Below are 9,805 nucleotides of genomic sequence, written 5' to 3' on the forward strand. Positions count from 1 at the left end.
CGCACTCTGAAAAGAGCTGAATCTTTTTTCCCTTTGCGCCGATTTACAATGTGGGGGGTCTGGCATGCGGCGGGTGAGAGAAAAGTTCTACATGACTGAACATAACATTACAACAGGTGGGGAATTGAGCTGGGAGTCTGCAGAACACTGAGGGGAACTATTTACATCACCTATACATCCAAGAACATTGAACCACTATTTTAGGTCAGAAGGAAAGCTTTAATTTTGTGGCTCACTTACCTTAGTTTGGATTCAGGAGCATACAGCTAGCTTTCCAGGGAATCTGTTTCTTAACCTCTCCTCTTTTGTGTTTCATCTGGACACCTAATTAGGAAGTGAAACATAAAAAATTGATGTTGGAGTTGCAAGTTGCATGTTTTCATCCAACTCTGGGTAACTGTTATAAAATAATATTTGCAAACTTTTCTAGAAAAAAAATGGATGCTTCAATGTTTGCATGATTTATAGGGCAGAAAATCTACTAGTATTGTACTTAAGACCACACTATCCAAGACCAAGGCTTGCCCAAGACCAGAGTGAGCCGAGACCAAGGCAAGACCAAGACTTTTGGGGGTCGAGACCATGTCAAGACCAAGACAGAGACAAGCTGAGACCAAGACAAGACCAAGACCATGAAAATACATTTTAAAAGAACATCACAAAGCTGAACAGTTGGGGAGCATTCTCTCTTTAATTTTAGTTTTCTTTTAAATAGATTTGACTGATAAAAACAAGGTGTGTCATTAAAAGCACAACATGCAAAAATCTCAAATCTTAACAAATTTGTCCAACTAAGTTCTTGTAAAAAGAAATCCTTGTATGTATTTAAAAGCAACTGACCAGTCCAGAATTATTTTAAATATTAGAAAAATTTGTTGTTTATCTAGATTTGTCAGGTGAATGAGGCCTAAAGTAAGTGTTCTGACTAGAAATAAGATGGACTGATGTACAAGTTTTTGCAGGTGTAGCTATTTATTGTTTTAGCCCCTGATTATCACATTAATGTGGAAATTTGATGGAAAATCCTGAGTCCGGCTAGTTCAAGACCGAGACAAGACTGAGTAAAAATGCTGTCGAGTCCAAGACAAGACCAAGACATCCATCGTTCTCGAGTACTGCAACATTAATTTCTGTTGCAAAAAAAATTGCACGTAACTGGTTTTTTGACACATGTTACAGGTCAAATATATATTGCAAATTTTGGGTTTTAAAATTGCAGCAGGACATATCAAGACTTAATCTAATCCTCGAGTGCCCAGCTTTAGTAGCAACTCAGGAGCTAAACAGTAACATAGGAACTCTTGATTGGCATAACAACGTCAGAGCAGATCTCCAACTAGGTTTTTCAGGTAATGTCACACCTCTATAACAACGTAAAATAACACCGCTGCTGTGGGATGTGATGTGGAATCATTCGCTTGACTACTGTGTAGTCAGCAGAGGTGGAAAAAGTCATGAGTATCGTACTCAAGTAAAAGTAAAGTTACTCTGGTTAAAACTGACTTAAGTAGAAGTAAAATTACTGATTTCAAATGTACTAAAAAAAAAAAAGTACCCCCCCGAAAAAACAACCTCAATTACGGTAATTTAAGTGTCATTAGTTATTTTGCACCTCTGGTTTTCAGGGAGTGAGTCAGCCTCCTTTCACAATCAATCAAAAGCACAGGACAAAACATGATAGAGCGGTCATCAAGCTCATGAAATTAAAAAAAACAAAAAAAACAAGGGGAACTAGAAAAGCACTCGGAGAGCGCAGACCTCCGCCATTAGCCCTATCTCCCAATAGTAACGAATCCTTTAAAAAATTCATGGATCCAGACGGTGATCTGGATCACTTCCAAAATCTAATCAGTTCTTCCTTATGCCATTTCTGACATTTCCTGTAAATGTCATCAAAATCCGTCCATAACTTTTTCAGCTATGTTGCTAACAAACTAACAAACAAACAAACAAACAGACCCTGCTGATCACATAACCTCCTTGGCGGAGGTAATAAAAGCCAGATACTACAGCTCTATAATAAATACATCATTATTAGGCCCATTCATACTGATAATGTGAGAAGGAACAGGTTGCAAGAAGATTAAACAGTAATCTTGATGGTAAAATCTAAAATATTGTGTTTCTGAACGCCGTTTGAGCTTTTTACAAGCCTGAAAAGACTGCACATGTACTGTATGTTTCCTGGTAGATGCAGACAGGCACAGGGGGAGGAGAAAATGGGGTCAGATTGCCCACTTATAAATCAGTCTCCGACTGTGTTGACCTTTAAGACTAATAAAGTCATAAAAATTAGGGGAAAGGGGAATTTTTTTTCCCTCTGTTCTCATGAAAATTGTAAAGCCTCTATGGCAGGGGTCATCAACTACATTTGTACAAGGGACAGGTTTTTCCTTGATGAATGCTATGGAGGCCGGACTTTCAAATACACTTAAATTAAGAGACATTTTAGTCTAATTAACATACTTTAAAAACACATTTTATTTTATTTAAAATGTATGCCATATTTAGCCTCTAAAAGTAAGATTAGTCCCTATACCATAGCCAACCACAAGGGGGCGATTGAGATATTTAAGCCAGAGAGCTCCAGGGCTGTTGTGTTCTCCATCATTGAGTTCAAAGTTAATATGGTGTGACAAGAGAAAACCTGTGCAAGAAAAAATATATTTAGTGTTGATTCTGAGGCAAGAAATGCTTGAGGTCGAAAGAAAACCATAGTTTTAATCAAGAATAAACTCAAAATATGTGTTTATCATGCTTCATATTTGCTGAAAATGGGTGATGAGGTGGATTTCTGTAAAATGAATATAAAATTTAACAAATCCAGACAATTTTTTATCAATCTCAATTGTTTGGGGTTTTTTAATAGTTGTAGAGAATTTTAAAGATATACCTTATATACATCAACCTATTTTTCCTCTGCATATTTCTGAATTTAAGAATGTTCTGGGGGCCTGATGATCACTGCTCTATGGACAGTAGTAAGATAAAATTAATGCTATTAATCAGCATGTATTTTTAAGTTCCTTTTCTTCTTCTAATCCAAATTAACTGACAGTTTTGACAACTCTAGTAAAAAGATTTATATATAAAACATGAAGACCCTTGCAGAAAGGAGCCAATCACTCAGTGGAGAGTCCCGTGATAATTACGGCCAGTGATCAGGTTGCTATTTGTCATATTATCTTATTTATATCTTTGCACCTTTTCCTTGTCCATTGCATGACTGCATGGTGGAAAAATTCTGTTTTGTGGGGCTTTTAAACTGAATGAACTGGGATAATTCTTTTTTTATAGTCTCGTGGCTGTGGTTCATTTCAAATTCTTCCCTTTTTTTACTCATTCCAATCCCACTTTCTGCCTCTCAGGCCTAATAACTCACTCGATTATTTAAACACTCATTTTTGTCCCACCTAGCAAAAACTTGACCTCCTCTAGCAGCAGGTTTTCTTAGGATGTCTGATCATGTTACATACATGTAATCCCCATGTGGAAGGGAAGCATGCCAAAGGTAAAAGCTGATCATGTGTCAGATCAAACTGATTCATAATGACACTAACCCATGCAGGGTGTAATGCTGGAAGCAAATCTGCTTAAACTCACTCCTTCTGTGTCAAACTGCATTACATCGAGGCCATCACTCTGCAGTATGGCATAGCACTATATCAAACAGTCACAGTTTGAACCTGTTGCTTTTGTGTTGCCCGTGCTTAATGACTCCCCCACTTTGCCTCCAACCTCCAGTAGACAAATCCTTCAGCTTTATTGCCCAGACTCAAGGGTTGCAGGTGCACAGGCCACAAAAGGGAGCGGGTGGGTGGGTGGGAGGAGGGGATGGGAGAGAGAATGGTCAGTCAGGAGATAAGAGGAAGGAAAGGAGCCCCCCCCCCTTTAACCTCTACACCCAGCCGTCCCACCCCTCACCCCTGCCATGCATCCATCCCGGCCATGTCCCCATACCCCACTACACCTCTCCGTTTTGCTCGGCTGCCCCTGCCACACGTGACGGGAGTGCAAACTCCGAGTGGTGCCGCCTGGCGCTACCAGGGCCGTCCTGTGTGTGTGGCAGGGGGACAGGGGGCAGGCGTGGCAGAGCGGCCATGTGGCGGGAGCGGCCCTTTTCTTCTGAGCCAGTAGAGGAGCAGTAATGACTCTGAGCTACAGCTGTGCCCACTCAGGCTTGCCTTACCTTGCTCTGCAGTGGCCCCTCAACTTCATCGCTCCACACTGCGCTCTGATTCCCAACCCTGCTGCCGTCAGTGTAGCCCAACCCCCACAAACTTTTACTAATGAGACAAATAAAACTGATTGTTTTGGAAAAAGTGTTTGAGCGTTTTACACTAAATTGTGTGATTTTGAACAATTGTTTTCTCTAAAATACATTTTCCCTTCCTTTATTTGTGAGGCTTGGGGACGCTAAAATCGTATAACTGCACCTTAATCTTTACTGTACCTTTTTATCAAGTACAATAATTGTATATGTTTGTCTTTTTGAAAGTAGTTCTGGCCTGTTTTGTTGTGTGTTTTTTATTTTTATTTTTGGGGCCTTTTGCCTTCATTGGTAAGACAGAAAAAAAAAATACAGGAACTATGGGAGGGAGAGAGCAGGGTACATGCACGAAAAGGTCATAAAGGGTGTCAAACCTGCAGCTGATGAGTTAAGGACACAGCCTATGTAAATGAATGAAAAGTCTAGCACTTTCTTTGCCTATTTAAAGCATTTAAGGTATCCCCTAAATTTAGTATTTGCAATGCAGCTGAAGCTGCCTGAAATTTAGAAAATAAAGAACATAACTAGCGCTGTCAGTATTAATGCTTTACTTGCAGTTAATTTAAGTGGGTAATTAGTGCATTCATCTTCTTCTTAAAAATTAATTACATGCTTTATTGTCCCTTTCAGCACACTTTAGTTAAGCCACTGCAACTTTCTCTGAATCCACAGTGATGTAAAAAACTCACAAGCTGCTTCCCAAAACCAAGGAAGGATCCTTGAATGGATGCTGCAGCTTTGACTGTTGTTGGAGGACTGCACCGATGTGGAGGATCCTCAAAATTTTTAAAGGACTTCCAGGACTTCAGAAGGAACTGAAGACAGTTTTACTTCTATTAAAAAAAAGAAAAAAAAGAATATGAGTTGGAAGCTTGGTCCTCAACTACTCAATACAATGGGTTTTTTTCTTAGTTTTGTGGCATCAGAGTAAAGCTGGGTGGGTGAAACCAGCACCATAAAATATGATTTATATTACAGAATAAACATGATCATATTATTATATATTGTATATTATATGATTATATGATAATGTGTTAGCATAGTAGACAGCACTTAGTAAAAGTTGTGCAGCTCTGTTGTCAGTATCATCTCTGTTTTCACTTATGATGCCACCAGCTATAAGGGCACAACCATCCCAATGATATCATCATGCACACTCACTAGCCTGGTCTAAATGTGTGCTTAAAAGTTGCCAGGGAGGGCTCTTGCCTCAACTACATCAACTACGGATACGACTTGGAAGGATCCTCCTACAGAGGGACGATTCTGTACTTTGATAAACAGCAACAGACAGCTCAGTATACAAGACAAAAGTCCTCTGCACCTTGTGTTATCAAACATCCACCTTTTACTACTTATGCCCTTTTCAATCCATAAAAAATTCATTTTTCCATGTTTAAGTTCACTGGACCTCTAACAGAAGTTTCCTTTCAAAATAAAAGCAGGTTTGTAACCAAACAGGAAGTCAATTAGCCTTAGATTAAGATAATCCAGATGAAAAAAACAGTTCTGAATGCAAAATAGTGGAATTTCAAAATGTGACAAAAAGAGGAGATTCATCACTATCAGCTACAGAAATGCCGAGATTATTTGCGATTCAAGATTTGTTGGCATCAGTTTAGCTCAGGTGGTAGAGCGGGCACCCGCATACTGAGGCTATAATCTTCAATGCACTGGTTGTGGGAATGATTTGTGGCATGCATGTTTGGTGCATGCCTTGCCCCACTCTCCCCCCATTTTTCCTGTCTGACTTTAGCTGTCCTATCCAACAGCCCCCCCAGAAACAGATTTTTATTGATTGACAGCTTTTTTTAACCCTCTTAAAGGAGACGTCTTACTATTACTACAATTATTTTTTCTTTAATAAAACATTACTCATTAATATTTTTTTCCTTTTTAAACAAAAAAAAAATTGTGTAACATGGAAATGTGAATGTGGAAAAAAAGAGCGACAGTATTTTACGAGTAGAATGATCCATTTCTCACAGCTCGTGTGGGAAATGGAACAAGTTGATATTTTATTTGGCGATGTGATGGAGATAAGTGAAATGGTTAGAGGCCCTTGTATGGTGGGGTGTTTTGGGCTCATCTGTTGCAGACCTCTACAATGGGGCAATCTTGGGGCAGAAAGCGATGTACTAACCCTCTTGGGTTTTTCTTATTTTGTGGTTTGTTATTTTTAATTTAATCCCCACGCTCTAACTCTAACCTTTAGGGTTTGGATGCCTAACCCTAACCCTCTATGGGCTTTTTGTAGTATGTTGGGCTTTTAAAATATCATCCCCCTCCCCCTTACTGTAACCCTAACCTTTAGAGTTCAAGTGCCTAGCCCTCTTTGGCTTTTTCTGTAATTTGTTGTTTTTATTTATTCTATCCCCCTCCCCATTACCCTAACACTAAGGGTTTGGATTCCTAACCCTCATACTCTTTGTTTTTTCTGTAGTTTTTTGTGTGACATCTTTTGATTCTATCCCCCTATCCCTATACCCATTTTCCTAAACCTATCCTTTCGGGCAGGGGTGTCAAACTCAATCACAGCAGGGGCCGGATTCTGGATTCAAGACTAACCTGAGGGCCAAACAGAGTCACCTTTTTAACCATAAACTGTCAACCTCAGTTCACCAGTAACAAAATATGAAAAAACTTAGCACTGATGATAAATGATTTTGACATTTAAAAAGTTAAAAAGATCATTTTAAAGGCTCAAAATACAAGAAAAGCACATTTATTAGTTCTAAATGGTCAAAACATGAAATTGAAATTGAAAAATTATGTTTTTTAAAGGCAAATATATTAGAAAGAAAGTCAAAATCACGAGTTTAAAAAGGTCGAAATATGAAATAAAATTTATATTCATGAAATGAAAAGTCAAAATATGATTCAAATTTTAAACTGAGTCTAAAAGCTCAAACCATGGGACTATGAAGTCAAAGTCTGAAGTTGAAAATATGAGATAAAATACAAAATAGTTGGTTAAAAAGGTCAAAATATGAATTAAAAATGTGGAATTATCAATCTTAAAGCTCAAAATATTGTATGAGAAGTCAAAATTACAAGAGGAAATGCTCAAAGTACAAAATAGAAAGTCAAAATCCTAAGATGAGTCCTAATTGTGAGATGCAAAATTGAAAATGTGAGATTAAAACACAAATAATTATTTCTCCCACATTTCTTATCTAAACATTTTTACTCCTTACTTTTTCAGATTTTATGACCTAACAAGAATATCTTAAATCATCAAGGGTGATGGGCCAGTTATAACAGACACATGAGATAATCTTGTGGGCTGGATTTAACTGTTCCACAGGACGTATTTGGCCCCCGGGCCTTGAGTTTAACAACTGTGCTTTAGGGTTTGGGGGCCTAGCCCTAACCCCTTTTGGAGTTTCTCTGTGTGGTGTGTTTAATTTAAATCTAACCCCCTAAGTCAAACTTTGGTTTTTAATCATAAAATTCAACTGTCCACCCCATTGTTGAGGCCTTCTAGGGGAAGTTGTCTGAACTAATCAGCTTATGAAAAGAGAATACATTTTGGAAAGGGGACACAGGGAATATTATGTCTTACATCTTTTAAAGCCTTTATCTATTGTGAAGGCCTTATTCTAACCCTCTGACATGTTCTCTTTTGTTGCTTATGGCAACATTATAAATCCTTAATCAGCACATTCAGGTGACATACTGTACATTCTAAGGTCATTACATCCATCCATGTATGTACTTATAGTTAATCTCTCATACCTCTTATTTAGAGGTTATCTGAGTCCTCTTGGACTGTCATCGTTCTGACGAGACACAAAAACAAACGTCATTCATTCAGGCACCAACTGTTTGTTCTATCTATAATTACTGCTGTCACTTAGCAAACATCACGATATGTTCCTTAGCCTTAATATATGCATATATGTGACAAAATTTAACATTAGCTTCTATTCCTGTTCTTTAATACTTGTTGAGCTGAAAATGTGCAGACAAGGAGGGGGATAACGTAAACTAAAGGGGGAAAACAAGGCCATTAGATAGAAGGGTTCATTGTGGTTTTAATGACTCAGACTAAGGGAGGTCTGAGCAGGACACACCATGTGAGTCACAGTTTGTCAGTTTGTGTTAAAATACCTGGCAACTGAAGTTATCTCAGGCCTAATGTGCTTGGTCCAACTGTTGCATGTGTGCCTCCATCTTTCCACCTGTAGACTGAAAAAAATATACGCATTACCCTCTTTACATACAATGTTAGCATAATACTCCAGCCTTCTCTGTCTCACATGCACATGTATTAACACACAAACCTGCTTATGTTACAGGAGCTGGCGTGCTGGGAACACACCCTCGGGGACAGGAATAACAGGCCACTCCAGCGCATAAGGCCATCTGAGACACAGTGGCACCACACAAGCATGATGTCTCTAACGTGTCCTTATCTCCATCCCTAATCCTCGGTCTCTTCTCTGTCAGTTGCTGTTTACACCATGCACAAGTCAAGAGCAAAAGCAGAAGCGGGTCTTCTCTTAATTCTGAGTGACTGAAGTCCACTAGAAAGCCATTGACGAAGGCCTCTAGCGTGGAGGGAGCCTCGTATTGAATACGGATTGAAATTTACATGACAACTTAGGAAAAATGCTTTTTTATTACTCATTCATCCCCTAAATCACTTGGCTCCCCCGCTCCTTTCCTCTGCCGGAGCTATTAAATCACCATCTTGACCCTGCGACCTGGGGCCGCAGCCATAAAGAGCCCCCTGTGGGTCAGAGGCCTGATTGTAACATTTGAATATGAAATGGACTTGGTCGGGCCTGGAAACAGCCCCATGCGCTGAGACACAGGCTGACCCCCAGGAGAGAGGCCTGCTTCAGCGGCCCCCAGGGCCCCGGGGCTCCCTCTTCTTCTCCTTCTTCTTCTCAGAGGATTTACTTGGACTTGAGAAGTAGGGAGAAGCAGAGAGAGAGAGGGCTGAAGTCGGGGGTGGAGGGGGAAAATGGGGTGCAGGGGTTGAGAGAGAGTGAGAGAGAGGAGAAAGAGAGAGGGCAGACATTTGAATAAGACAAGAAGCGATTGGTGTTTGCATGACAAAGGAGCCCGCCATCTCCCCTGATTGGTGTCACAGCGCGGCACTAAAGCCATGCAGCCCCCCCGGGGTGGGGTGATGTGAGGAGCACAGGCATGTTTATGCATCCAAGGTGTGATATTAGGGAGGGAGAGTGGGGGCCCGTTGGAGAGTTTTGGGTTAAGAAGTTTGTGCGCATATTCTTAAAGGAGAAGTTTGCATTATTGGGGGAAAAAACTTGCATGTGACTTTTTCTTATGCTGGTAACTCCAGAAACAGAAAATGTTCAACATGAGGAGCATTACTTGGTGAATCCAGTTTCAATTTCAGTGTACTCTAACAGGTTTGGGTTAAATTTTTCAGCATATACCATCGATAGGAAAATATAGCAAGAGCTTTAGGCATTCAGACAGGTTGTAAACAAGCATTCACTATAGCTACATGTGAATAAGTTATGTTCAGAGTGGGAAAGAAAAGTGAAAACACAAGCCGTC

At 39.7% G+C, this 9,805-nt stretch overlaps 1 long non-coding RNA gene across 1 annotated transcript; it reads right to left on the reverse strand.

Annotated features, from left to right (window-relative positions):
* Positions 1-273: 273 nt before the first annotated feature.
* LOC121515951 lies at positions 274-8,579 on the reverse strand. The gene is made up of 3 exons (XR_005992431.1): positions 8,557-8,579; positions 8,384-8,461; positions 274-324 (listed from the first exon to the last, which is right to left on the reverse strand). It is a non-coding gene; the product is annotated as an uncharacterized LOC121515951 (long non-coding RNA).
* Between the last annotated feature and the right edge of the window lie 1,226 nt (positions 8,580-9,805).

Source organism: Cheilinus undulatus, linkage group 10, assembly GCF_018320785.1.
Source record: "Cheilinus undulatus linkage group 10, ASM1832078v1, whole genome shotgun sequence".
In the NCBI taxonomy this organism is placed as follows: Eukaryota; Metazoa; Chordata; class Actinopteri; order Labriformes; family Labridae; genus Cheilinus; species Cheilinus undulatus.